The sequence below is a fragment of the Lutra lutra genome, chromosome 8 (genome assembly GCF_902655055.1).
Source record: "Lutra lutra chromosome 8, mLutLut1.2, whole genome shotgun sequence".
NCBI classification, from domain to species: domain Eukaryota; kingdom Metazoa; phylum Chordata; class Mammalia; order Carnivora; family Mustelidae; genus Lutra; species Lutra lutra.
In genome coordinates, this window is record NC_062285.1 from 48148137 (window position 1) to 48163387 (window position 15251).

Sequence of the window (15251 nt, forward strand, 5' to 3'; positions counted from 1 at the left end):
CACATTATGTATAAAACACATTAAAATGCCACTGAACCTCTTATCCAGACTAAATAATCTTCATTGTTGGTGGATATCTGGCTCTTTCTATGGATCACTGTAGTTGAGTTTACCAGAGTCAGGGGTACTCACAATAAGACATGCAAGCAGAGCCATCAAGTAGAAAAGACAATAAATCCCAAGTCAGAAAAACAGTTGAAGCTGTGAAATTGAAACAAAATAAGCAAAAAATAAGTGGTCAGCAGCAAAGATAATGGAAATCATAAACAGGCTAAAAACTTAAACTAGAAGATTAGACCTAGGTTTTCAGGGTTAAAGTCACTAAGCTGGACATCAGGATAAGAAACTTATCACAACTCAAGACGTCTAGGTTAAATGCAACAGAATAAGGACAGGAAGGCCAGTTACTAGTTGGAGGAGCATTCTTTGGTGCCATTACATCCAGCAGCTAGCTATTGGTGATGCCTCTCCCTCCTCCTCTACCTGACTCTCACTGAGAATTTAATATCCTAGTGTTCAGTTTGCCTCCTGTACAAATCTGATTTTCAAGTTGTCACTTTCAACATCTTACTATTTGTTCATTTTATTCATCCATTTTTTTGTTTGGTTTCAGAATCACTCTCTTAGACAAGTAGCTTTTCACAAAGGAAATATAACAATAAATACCTTACTCTCCATTTGGTTGAAAAATCTCTTTTGAATTGCTCTTTTTGATCTCCATCGAGGAAGTTGTTAAACACTTACCAGTAAGTTCCTAAAAGACCATAGTCACAGTTTCTTTAGCTCAGATATGACTATCTTGTTCTTGATCTCTTCTCTCTGACTTTTGGAGCTAAACATATTAGCTTAAATAAATGAATGTCATTTTTCTATCTTTTCATGACCATTGATGTGATAGATATCAGAATAGAGCCATTTTTTTTTCATTTTCTACCTTATGCTGATAAAGAGGGCAGAAAGGTAATAATGTCTCTAAATGGAATACAGCATCTCATGAGTATTCAGGACTTAGAGTAGCTGACATTAGCAAGGATTACAGAATGAAGAGCATTGATGATAGGTCTATAATAAAAATGTGGTTTTGTCAGAGAAGACATTCTGCTTGCCTTGCTTCCTTTATCTGTCATCTAATCAAACAGGAACCAGATTATACCAGGAAGAATTGTATTTGTAGCACTGGATGCCATCCATTACTGTAGACTGGAAAGTGGTCATGATTCCTAGCTGGCCACATCCTTTTTTTTTTTTTCCCTAAGGTAAATTACCCTACACATAATGTATCTTCTAGGAAATTAACACCATAAATAATACTTGGGTGCTCATACTACTTTTGTCCAAGTAATGATTAAGAACTACAATTTTCCATTGACTTGAAGATTATATAAAGGTCAAGAAAATAAAACAGTTTCTCTTTGTTGAGACTTTCACTACACAAAGGGCCTAAGAAGTAGACCTTATATTTCTAATATATGTGTGAGGTGTTGCTTTATTTTTCAAAAGCAATGTTAGCATATAAAATAAAAATTTAATGTACTAAAACATTATTAGTTACACTATCAATGATAATAGAACTAATAGTTTATATTTTGATTTTTCTGAATTTGTAGAAATTTTTCCATGCCTCATTTGGATCTGAACATGCATTTTGATGTGAAAAAAAAATCCTAAAACTTATTGAATGCTTACTTTGTGTTGGCATATTTTGGGTACTTGCAAGTATATTATTTTTATCCATTTTATTTTATTTTATCTTATTTTAGAGCAGGAGAGAAGGGGCATAGGGAAAGGAAGAGAGAGAATCTTAAGCAGGCTCCACATTCAGCATGGAGCCCAACTCAGGGCTCAATCTCACAACCCTGAGATCATGACCTGAGCCAAAATCAAGAATTGGATACTTAACTGAGCCACCCAGGTGTACTTCAAGTATATTACCTTTAATCCTTAAAGGAATCCAGCAGGGTCAACTTACAGAAGAAAATGAGGCTCAAAGAGATTAATCTTTTCTTGAATGCATGGAGAGTAAGTGAAATTCATTCATCCATATATCTAACTCTCTACTTACAATTCCAGTTGGATATGTTTGAGTTATCTCCAACTTTACATATCCAAAATTGAATTCTTTATTGTCACTCTCAAATCTGTTGCTCTTCATTTCCCTCTTCTCAGTAAATGACAACACGATCTTCCCAGTTGCTCAAGCCAAAAATATTAAAATCATACATATGTCCTTTTATTTTCCCTCATCATACATCAAATTCATCAGCAAAAACTATAAATTCTACCTTATTTATCCTGAATCACACCATCTGCCATCATTCCTACTTTGATCACTTTGCTCTAACCATAATCATCATTTACCAAGACCATCTTAAAGAACCTCCCAAAGTGGTCTAATTCCATGCTGACTCTCTCTCTCTACCCTACTTATTGTAGAGCAGCCAGAGTATTCTTTTGTAAAAGTAAATCATATTATGTCACTTTTGTGCTCACAACCCTGCAACAGCTCGTTATTTCACTCATAGTGCTAATCATTGTCATTTAGGACCTATATGATCTGTCACCTGCTCTTCTCTCTTCACTCTCTCACTATCCACCCATGTACACTGGCCTTCCTCCTTGACCAAGCCAAGCACACGCTTCTTCATGCCATTTGAAAATCTCTCTTTCTGGACTGCTTTTCTCTGAGAAAATCTACCATGGCATTTCATTTGAGTCTCTGATTAAATGCAATCTTATTAGAACACACACACACACACACACACACACACACACACATCTATTTTAAATAGCATGCTAGTTCCTCTCCCCATTCCTGCTTTAATTTTCTTCTTAACACATCATCAACTGATATCAATTTGTTTATTTTGTTTTACTGTCACTCTTGTGTTACTAGCACAGCATTTCTAAGATAGCAATAACTTTGTTTTAGCTCATTTGTTATGTCTTTAGCACAGAACATAGTAGATTGGGTTATTTGAAACATCCAAATGATCATCAAATATTAAGTCTCAAATGTGCAAAACACTTTGTTCTGAAAGAATTAAATCCAGTGAAAGAAAAAAAAATTGATCAAGTAGTTATGTATGTTTTACCACAATAAAGAAAAAAACTAGAAATAAATTAAAATATAGAGAAAATAGAAGACACGATATAGTACTAGAAATATTTTTTAATCAACTTTTAGATTTTTATTATAAATGGGAAGTAAGAGGCTCTGGAATTAAAACATGGTTCTTAGATTTCTAGTTAAGTTAGATGGGGTTAATTTTGAAGTGATTTTGATATATAAGTGGAAATGTCAAATAAACAGTCAAATATGGAAATCTGAAGCCCAGAAAAGAGGTATGGAAATAACAAGAAGGAAGCTGTTGGCATGGAGATGGTAATTGAAGCCTTTGGAATAAATGGGATTGCTATTGAAGAATATGTAGGAACAAGAAAAGTGGACTCACAGAGAATCTAACAAAAAAGTAAAGGAGGAGAAGAAATAAAAACCAGGAGAATATTTGACAGAAGTTGAGGGTTTCAAGGAGGGAGATGTTAAGTAAAATACTGAAAGTCTATATAAGATAGTATCTAAGAAGCATCTTTTTATTTGATGACAAAGAGAACATTGGTGATTTTAATAGAAGCACTCTGAGTGTATTATTAAGATTATAAAATGGAATGGGTTAGAAAGTGAATGGTACGTGAAGAAATGAGGAAAGGCATTTTAGAATAACCCTTAAGAAGTTGTTATGAAAGGGATTAAGAATCAAGCAGTACCTGGATTACTAGATGGAATCAAGAAGCACTACTGGTTTTTTAGAATGGAAGACATTTAAGCATGTGTGAATTTCATACAAAGGTACCTGGGGAGAAGAAAGTTACAAATAAAAAAAGAATGCTCTGGATCGATACTCCAGATGTTTGAAAAGAAATTAGATCCAGGTCATAGCTAACCTAAGAGGAAGGACCACTTTCGTCATTACAACAGGAGGAAAGAATGGTCTCTTGAACTGGAGACTAAACCAAGAGGGTTGTTTGTTTCCCACAAACTCATAGGTATTTTTTTTTTACCCATAGTTATTTTTACAGCATAATCAGCATCTTCTGCTAGAAAAATATTCTGCGATACCAAAAATGTTTAAAAAATACTTACAATTTTACCAAAATATTTTATTTCAATATTATCAAGGTAGCTTTTTTTTAACTCACTTTCCCAACTCTGCTACTTCACTTCAAGACATGTGAAATAGTTGCTTGTTCTTCGAACAGGCCATCTACTCTCACAGCCTAATGTATATTTCCTTTGTCAAACCAAATCTTGATTTCCTTTGTGCTGAGATGAGAATGTGTCACTAGGAATACAAAAAGGAGGAAAATACAATCTACAGAGATTCCATAAGAAACAGAAACAAGGATAGATTATTATAACCCAAAATGTAAGATACTGAAATGAGGGAAGTATTTTCACTATAACACCACATATTACTAAGAAAGTGAGCTCCTGAAGGATAGAACATATCTCATTTATCTTTAGCACAAAATTATTATGTACATCCAGAGAATTCAAAAATAATTATTGAACTACTGAATTATTTAAAAACAATGGAACAAGCTTTATATTTATGAATACTGTTATGAATGCAATAAAGAAGCCTAAAGTTGTTTGTCATCATTCCATTTTGGGTTTGTGAACTATTGATTATTCCTAGGGAAAGACTATTAGGAAGACTAAATTTGTTAAGAAAGTAATTAGTTAAGGTATTCAAAATCTGTGTGGTCTGTGTACTTTTACCAAAGACTATACCTTTGACTTTAATCCCAAATAAATTGTTTCTATCTACATTGTGCTACTCATCTGCCTCTCTAAAATAGCAGTACACGTTAAAGGCTAATGATAGAGATCAGAATATTTTTAAGTACTGATAATTATGTTGCATTTCAAAATGTATACATTATACACTAGGTATACCTAATATTAATTTAGAGAAATGTTAATGTTCTGTTTTTGTATATGGAAGCAATTTATAATTCCAGAAATAGCTTAATAAAAATTTCATTTCTTGAGTTCTCTTACAAGCTTATCTGTAGCTCAGATTTATAGAGCATTTACAATTAGAGACTGATATCCTTGTATAGAATCCCTATATTAAAATTACCATTTCAAAGTGTTTGGAGAAATAAACTTGGTAATTGGTTTTACTCTGAAATATTAATGACATTGATGAATAAGTTCTGATTATACTTCTGATTTTAAGGTAGAAGCTCCTAGAATGTGGTATTTTTCTCTATGTTGAGTTAAGCAAGATACACAGGGTAGACATTTACATTTAGAAGCTTATAAGATACAATGCCTTGGATAAAATCACTGTATTTAGATTACCATTTCAAAATATTTAGAGAAATAGACTCGATTGTTGTTTTTATTCTAAAGGATTGATGACATTGGGTGGATGATAATATTAATTTGTTGAGCTCTGATTATACTTCTAATTTCAAGATAGAAGTTCTAGGATGGTGGAATTTTCTCTATGTTAAGAATGATATACAGGGTAGGGGATACTACATATAATTATGTATAATAAAAATATTGTTGGGCATAATCTTGAGAGGTAATTTCACATTTATGTAAATATTTTTATTTCTTTTTTGAAACAAGGGTTTAACACAACATCCCTCCTGGTGATTTTCACATTTTAGGCCAGCAGGAGTAAAGCAGAAATAAGAATAATCTTTGACACCAAAATTATCTTCCTATTTATGTATTTATTTAGGTCTCATATTTTAGAAAAACCATACAACATGATGGGTGAAGGCAGATCTCGGAAACCAATTGCTTGGATTCCTGTTGTAACTCTACCACTTATTTTAGGATCGTAGCAACATTTTCAACCTCTCTGTGCCTTGGCTTCCTCATCCGTAAAAGAGGGTTCATGATTTTCTGTCAGAGGGGTAATTAGAAGAATCAAATAAATCAGTGTATAAGAAACAAAAGTGCCAGGTGCACAGCAAACACTCAGCCTACTTGAGGTTATCATCATGTGGTCTTTGAGGATACCGTTTTGGACTATTCTAAGCACTTTACGTAAATCTTGGTCTGATCGTTGCAGCTTGAGTATGTGGTAATAGACAATCAATACTACGTTCAACTTAGAAATATAAATAAATAAGCACACACAAAAATAAAATTGAAGAATATATTCTGGTAAACTTTTGCCTAATATTCGACACAGTCTTATGGGCACACGTGCCACTCTAAAATGTTTAGAGAATAAAACTATATGAGATCTTTGAATTGCAATTTCCACAATTTCAAATTACAAATTACCTCATCTCTGACGCTTGTCACATTCTATGTATTATGTCTTATTAGGTCATTATCATAGACTGTCAAGTAGGAAGCAAACTACTCAGTTTTTTTTTTCTCAAAATAATTATAGCACAGTAAATACTTGCCATTTTTAGAGTAAAATACATATGCCACTTGAGTGCAAGGAGGGCAAGGGGGACTGACAAACTCTAACCATTCAATCTATGGAATTAGAAATGAATTCTAGAATCTATTATGTAGCTAATACATAGATGATGTTAAAGCCTAAGTCGTCTGTCTCTAGGTCTCGTGTTCTTGAGCTTCACGTTATATTGTCTAAGTATTTATTAACAATATTGAAACCTCAATACTGTCTTTAATATAAAATTATTTTTATTCTGATATTCTAAAAAAGTTTTGAGTACAGAAATATCAGTTTCTTTAGAGTGCAGGATTTGAAGCCAGGCTAACTGAATTCAAATCCTAGCTTTGCTATGGAACAGCTTTATGATCTTTGAAACAGTTCAAGTCCATGAGCTTCAGTTTGCTCATCTGTAAAAGAAAGTTAATATTGTTGTCTCATATAGTTATTGAAAGTTTCAAATGCTACTATATGTAAATCATGTACACAAGTGCTGGGGAAAAGGAAATATTCAATAAATATTAGCTATTATTATTATTAGCTAAAGTAAGAGCTTGGGCTCAGAATGTTATTATATTAATTAAGTTGGTGAGTGGCAGAAAACCAGAAATGACAGTGGCTTTAAAAAGATAAAAGTTTATTGATGTTTAATGTAAAAGTATGGAGACAGTCATTTTAGGGCAGGTGCATTTATGTTACGAACCCAGCTGATTCTATGTTGTTGTTTCGCTAATTACGTTCATTCCTTCAGACAACTCATGGTCAACTTTGGCTTGACCATATTCAGTCACACCCATCTGGCTTGTGTTCAAGTCAGAAGAGAAAAGGAAAGGAAAAACAACAGCAACAGATAGAAGGTATAGACTAACTATCTCTTAAAAAAGTTTCCCAGGGGTGGACACCTATAACTTAATCAACATCCCTTTGTCAGGACTTAATGACAAGGCAACAGCCAAGAGCAAGGGAAGGTAGGAAATACAGTTATTCTAGGCATGCAAGAAGGGACAAGCATTTTGGGGGGGGCCCATCTCGGTCTTTATTAAGGAGCTAAGAAGTGAAATTTCAGTGTTGGCTGAAATATTTTTTTCCTTGATACATTCCTTTCATAACAATAGATTTCTTATGAAGTATTAAATGTCATCTTTATTTGCTTTTACATATTTAATAATATCCTCTGTCCCAGTTATATATTTTCTCCCTGGCTTTTTTTTTTTTTTTTTAAGTAGAAAACCAAAAAGCAAGGGTTATCAGCCTAAGGAGGGCAACACAGCATGGTGATAGTACTGTTTCTGGGATAATACAGAGTAGAGAACCACAGATCCTCAACTTCTTAAATCTCTTATTCTTAAAAGTAGATTCATTTGGTGAAACAAAAAATCCATACATCTTTGCCACATGCAAATATTTTTGGAGAAATATGGGAAATAAATTAATATTTTTCAATAACCACTGCATATCCTATTGAAGCACTTGGATAGTTCACCAAAATAATGGACAAAATACTGACTTTTTAAAAAAAAACTAATGTTTCTTGGTCTGTTTCCAAGATCAAGCTATTGTTTCTGGCAAATAAAACTATAAATTGTGTAGTCTATAGGCAATCTCTAAAAACTGTATGCCTTACATTTTATTTATTTATTATTATTTATTTATTTATTTATTACTATGGAGGTATTTGTATTTATTTTTTATTATGTTCAATTAGCCAACATACAGTATTTTATTTTTTTAAAGATTTTATTTTTCATTTGAGAGACAGAAAGAGCACGAGTGGGGGGAGGGGCAGAGGGAGAGGAACAAGCAGATTCACCACTGAGTGCAGAGCCTGATGTAGAGCTCAATCCCCGGGCCCTGAGATCATGACCTGAGCCAAAGTCAGATGCCCAACCCACTGAGCCACCAAGATGCCCCTGTATTTCTTACGTTTAACACTAGATGTTGGTCTATATTTGGAAAAGTATGGAAAGCAGAGGGCAAAGAGTAATTTTACTGTGGAAAAACCTGACAAACACTACCTTATCCAGGTGATTAAATTCAACAAGTGATAAATCATGTTGGTAGAATATACCCTTGATATGAGGTGGTAAAGATGGCACTTCGTCTTCGTGGTCTTCCTTCTGGAAACCAGTAACCCCAGTCTAATCATGAATAAAAAAAGATAAACCCCAGTTGAAGGACATTTTACAAAATACCTGACGACAAATCCTCAACTGCCAAGTTCACAAAAAGAAGGAAAATCCAGGAAACTGTCATACCTAAGAGGAGCCTAAGGAAACCTGAAAACTAAATGCAATGTGGTATCCTGGATGAGATCCTAAAACATAAAAAGAACATTAGGTAAAAAGTAACAAAATCTGAATACAGTATAGACTTTAACAAAAATATATTAACATCGGTCCATTAGTTGTGACAGATGCACTGTACTAATGTAAGATGTTCATACTAACGGAAATTTGGTATGGAGGTATATAGGAGCTCTCTGTACAATCTTTGCAACTTTAAGTCTAGTTAAAAAGTCAATATTACTTTGTAATTGCAGGCACCCTTTTAAATATATAGGTGCCATTTCTCCTTTTAAAATATTAACAGAGTTTAAATTGGGCAACTCTCCAGACTGTAGTTGATAGAATGCCATTTTTACAAACAAGGATAGCAGTTGTGCAGATGAGGCAAAACCCATAAAAACAGATTAGTTTGGAGATGGCAGAAATCTGCAGTGTTTCTGCTGCTCATCTAGAGATAATCTGAGAAGTAGAAGAACTCCAGAATACTCATGGACCTGAATTATTACTGGTAATTATAGTTGAAGGACATCCTGAAAGTCACACAAATGATGTGCAGGTTTCTTTCCTACTGAAGTCTTTTGGTAGGAAGCTCTTCTGAACAAGAATTTTAATTGATCATAGAACAAATATATGATATTGGGGCACCTGGTGGCTCAGTCAGCTAAGCATCCAACTCTTGATTTTGGCTCAGGTCATGATCTCAGGGTCCTGAGATTGAGCCCTGCTTTGGGCTCCACACTCAGCAGGAAGCCTGCATGATATTGTCTCTCTCCATCTTCCTCTGCTGCTCTCCCTGCTCTCTCCCTCTAAAATAAAAAAGTAAATGTTAAAAAAAAGAACAAATACTTGATTTCTAATTACCTATTTTGAATCTACCTACCTTAATTAAAGAGTTTTTTTGTTTATTTTACCTCCCTCTATTGTTCCATCGAAGGAGCAATAATAAATAAATATTTCAAAAACTATTATAAGCAGTTAGGGAAAATTGACCCATCATGGATAAATGTTTGATAAGCATCTCCCTGTTTAAGAATTACTGATGATTGTCTCACTAGCATTGTTTAGAATGATCATTTTTTTCTGTTGTTGGCTTGCATATTAGCAGAGATATGAAATAATTCTGACATGGCTTTAATTTATGTTCTGTCACGTAACAGGACTGGGTCACCTTTGCCAAGTTCTCTCTCTCTAAGCCTCAGTTTCTTTCTCTATAAAAGGAGAGAAATAACACCTTGTGGGACTGTTGTGAAGTACAAACAATATTAGGTATGTAAAATGATTTTTATAGCTCTAGGCATAAAATTACTGTTCAGTAACTAGTCACTTGAAATAGCAGGGGCAGGATAAAAGTATTATTCAAACATGATATTTTCAGATAGATGATCTTTCCAGAAAATGAAAAAGAAATAATGATTATACTTTTGCTCATCTATTACCAGTAAGGATAGGAGTACATATTCTACTTAACAAAGGAATTGTAAATTTTTCAGAGGGAAGAACCTTCTTAAAATCAAAATATTTGCAGATTCTCATACAAAAAGAATTTGATAGATATTAATTGATAATAATTGACCATAATCTATATTTGAGTGCTTTTAAAATATGTTTATAATACAGTAATCCTATGGGCATCTATTTACACTTTAAAAACTGTAATACACATATAAGTAAGACCTAATATTCCTTCAGTCTATGGAAAAAATTTGATGTATATAAGGATTTTTGCATGTAGTCCTTGCAATAATACCAAGGTCTTTAAGAGTTTGTGTCCCTGTGCTCTGGAACCACTGATATAAGATGTATCCTAGTAATCAAAAATCTAAACTTCCTAGTATGACTCCATGTCCTGAATAACATCATATTCACTATTTAAGTGAAAATGACTTAAGATAGTGTCTTTGTTTTCCCCTGCTGTTGTTTGCATACACTGATACTGAGAATTTATCCTGGTGTCATCTTTCTATTATCTTTATAAACAAAAAACATATAATGAGACAGAGCTGGGTTGTCGGCCTTTGAGACATTCTGCCTTGTAAAAAAAGACCCAGGAAAATCAAAGTAGCAGGGAATTCCATTCTGTATTATGGATGAAGCAAATCAAGTATTGACATAAGAATTATGCAATATAAGACAGTAAATAAACTATAATCACTGGTGGATGCAGATTAAGACTGTGACAGAAACTGATGGTCACAGATGTCTCTGCTATGCCTACCTTTGTAAAACAAGCATCTATATATGGTTTATATACCTGCCAATCCCTCCAAAGGGCTGCAACTATAAAGTCAGACCCGGGGACCACCGAGGCTTGTGAGACTTCATGTCTGATAGCACTACCCAAGCAGAAATAATGATTACTTGGCACACATAAATATATAAATGGGACCTGTCCTGGAAGACTTCAACAATTTTCTTGATCTGATAAAATGGTTAGGAAATAGAATTTTTAAATTACTTTTTTTTTTCTTTTAGAGAGAAAGAAAAGGGGAGAGAGAGAGCACCCGTGAAGAGGGGTGGAGGGAGAGAATCACAAGCAGGCTCCAAGCTCAGCACAGAGCCTGATGTGGGGCTTGATCTCACAACCCTGAGATCATGACCTGAATGGAAATCCAGAGTCGGATGCTTAACCAGCTGAGCCACCCTGCGGCCCCTAAAATTAATTATACTTGTATTGTATGTAAGCTTATCACTTTTATGATCTCTGCCAGCCCCACCCAGAAAAAGTCTCTGTTAATGGAGATGGGATGATATGGTTTTAAATCTGAGAAGAAAAGTTTCGTCCACCCTGAGGATGGGGCCTGGCAAAATAAAATGTCAGTTTGGAGGTAGGTCTTGCGAAATGTGACAGAGCAATGGAGGATGCAGATAGATTAGTCCTTGTCATACAGAGTATAGCAGATTCATTGTGAGGACAAGACAGTCACAGTAGGTTCTGCAGCCTGTGCACAGAACCCTGTTATCTGTGGAAGGCAAAGGAGGCCAAAGTGTGATGGAGGGTCACTTCAGGCAGAAGTTATAATGACAGTGGTACTTTTTCTAACAGTCTAGATTCTTCTGGCATTCTGTCCTGGGGTAGTTAGATAGGGAGAGCCACATCAGTCAATTGGTCATAGAAAGAAGTTAGCACATGTGAGACACCCAGAAGTTACCTTCCTTTTTCAGCCTAAAGAAACAAAAATAAATAAATAAATAAATGAAGGTACAGATTAGCTGTGGTGCAATTAAATTGCACCTTGAAGATGATGCTACACAATTAATCTGGGGAAATACTGGTACCTCAGATCAAAAGTATTCTGAAAGGACAGAGAGGATAGTTAAATTCCAGGTGAAGGAGGCTGAGAAGAACCTGGTGGAGAAAGAGACATGGTAGGAGGTGAGCCTGGCAGGACACTGACGACTTCCAAATTATTCTCCTTAGATCCATGCCTTGTTTACTGGAGGACATTCCCTCCCAACTAAACCACAGAATAAACTACAGGATAAACCAGAGGATTTATCTCTAGGTTAAACAGTAGCACACTGCATCTGAATTGTAATTAAATGCTCACCCATGATCCTCTCACTAAATCGAACATCCCTGAATTGTATTGATGTTCGTATCCTCAGTGCCTAGGACTGTGTTCAAGTCTTTAAAAATTCTCAGTATTTGTAAGATATATAAAATGCCAAATTAATGAAATGATGCTCAAGAAAATCCTGCTTTCTAATTTCTCAGATAAGTTTTTAACCCAATTTGGTACCAAAATTTATTTTTATTCATTAAGGTTATGAACATAGTCATTCTGGTACTCCAACATGTTCGAATTAAAAAATGCAAATATCCCATTCTCCAACTGCAGAGACCACTAATGCCTGCAGAGCCTTGTACACTACAATGAGTGGTTTTTTCAATTTGCATAATAAGATTGCAGAACTAATAGTTCTTATTTCTGCCACTTCTCCTGAATTCTTTCAAGTTAAAGATATTTTGCAAAAAAAGATTGTATTTACTACAACTAATTGGAAATCTGATTTGTCAGGAGCCTATAAAAGTCATAGACTGGAAATACATAAATATAGCAATTTCCTTTTTTGTTTAATTTATAGCTCTATGGGCATTCTTCAAACAAAATATTTAAATGAGCTATGGATTTCCAAATGTTAGCTATGGGTAAAAATTCTTCTTGATTGTTAATGATCATTCCACTATATAGTGTGTACTGGTTTGCTTGGATCCATCCCATCCGGTGACTACTTGGCCACAACTTATGCTTACCTGTGCTCCCGTTTCTCCACAGTGACATCTCTCATATTGTTTCAAATTTCCTTGACTACATATTTTATTCATTTATTCTGGCCAAGAAGTAGGTATGGTATCATATAGTCTCCTATTATCTTATCACTTTACAGAAGCTAAATTGGAATGGTATGTAGTCAATGAAGTAAGACTTCATTAATGCTACTATTTGTCTTATAATTTTTTCACTAAATTTCACTAAATTTTTTCATTAAAAATTATTAATAATAAATATTATTATGAATATTTAACTAATTTCTATAAAGTAATTATAATATATATTTAGTTAATATATATACTAATATATTAGTTATAATATATATCATATATTAATATTTAACTAATATTCCTATCAATGTTTAATTAATATTAATATATGAGCCACAAAAGACAGTCCAGTCTACCTGGGCTAAAATCATGACAATAGCAAACAGGTTCACAATAGGGATTATTTACTTCCCTATATTATGAAACCTAAAGTACTCATACTGAGAATACACTAAAAGTTACTCATATTTGGAAATGTAATCCTTGGAAAACCATGACCATGCACCATTCTTATTCTAGCACACATATGCTAGTGTTCTTGTTTGCCATTTAGCCAGAATCCAAAAATTGTTCACCTTCTTGATGTCACCCAAGTTATAGTAAAGAGTGCTTTATTATATCCCAAAGAGACAAACAGAGGAGCAATTACCAATACGTAACAGATGCTGTACATGGAGGTATGAATCATTGTGTAAAGTATCCACTCTTTCCCAACAGAGCAGTATCCTAAGCAATTGTAGACTATACTAAATACCACTTAAAAGTTATTTACCTTAGGATTTCATCATACCACATATCAATATAAAAACTTACATTACAACCTGGATTGCATGTGTACTTTTTTTTTTTAAGATTTTATTTATTTATTTGACAGAGAGAGATCACAAGAAGGCAGAGAGGCAGTCAGGGAGAGAGGAGGAAGCAGGCTCCCTGCTGAGCAAAGAGCCCGATGTGGGGCTCGATCCCAGGACCCTGAGATCATGACCTGAGCCAAAGGCAGCGGCTTAACCCATTGAGCCACCCAGGCACCCCTGTACTTTCTTTTACTAATAATTCACCTTGAAGTCCATTGCTCAAGGTTGGAATTATGGGAAGAAAGCTCAGAAATTAAATGGAAAAGCAGAATTTTGCAAGATATTATTGTCAACTATAGATATTGCTTTGGACTTTTCTCAAAACAAATCACTTAGTGATGCTAAAATGTCTCCGGGCTAGGAATCAGTTTCAAAATACTACCAAACATTAACCACCTGTACTCAATTGAACCAATGTTAACACGGAGGCGATATATAGTATTCAAGAGAAATAGGACACCACTTTTTGGCAAAAAGAAAAATATGTGCATGAAATTGAATATTACATTTAATCAGTTCACATTCTTTTCAGTCAAGTAGACTTTTGTAAATGGTAATAAGTTATGAGCCAGAAAGAATATCAAACATTCTTAGAAACAATAATGACATGTTCAGTAAATAAAGTTGTATTTTGGTGTTGGTTTTCAGAATATAAATATTTACAGAAAGAGGGGCACTAGCTAACTTGATGTCGGCATGCTGCAAAATTCAGGAGCTGTCATACACTGCAGAGTTAATAATTCTCAAATTCATGGACTTCTATTAAGATTGTAACCTTCAGAAAACATTTAAATTAAGTCCATTTTTTTTCCTACTGGACACAATTTATCACTTTCCAGAAAATGTACAGTCATAAAAATAAAAAGATTTTTTTCAAAAGTGTTCAATTGAAATAGAGATGTTATAGACTTTGGGAGGAAAAGAAAAAGACCAATTTCAAATAATAATATCTCTCAGGTCAGGCTTTTCCTGTCAGTTAATGAATAACTGGGTTAGAGAACCCTAAGGCAAAGCTTACTCCTTAAACAGCATCGTGTATGGCTGATAAGGGTTTTCATATTGACCTTTTCTGTGGTTTCCCACTAGTCTCTTTTTAAAGCTATGGTTTCTATTGATCCACATCCCTATGTTCCTTTTTAGATATTCTTCACATGAAATATACTTTCAGATTAGCAAATGTGTGCACAAAGAGAAAAATATGACCTCAAGAAAATATCATGGGGCCACAGTAATAGGTCTTATAACAAGATGTTTGCCCGTCTCTGGAGAATGAGGATTAAAAGTGGAGAGGGTGGGGGAGAGATGCAGTTAAGTCTGCATTTCTAAACCAAAGAAAAAAAAAAAGATATGT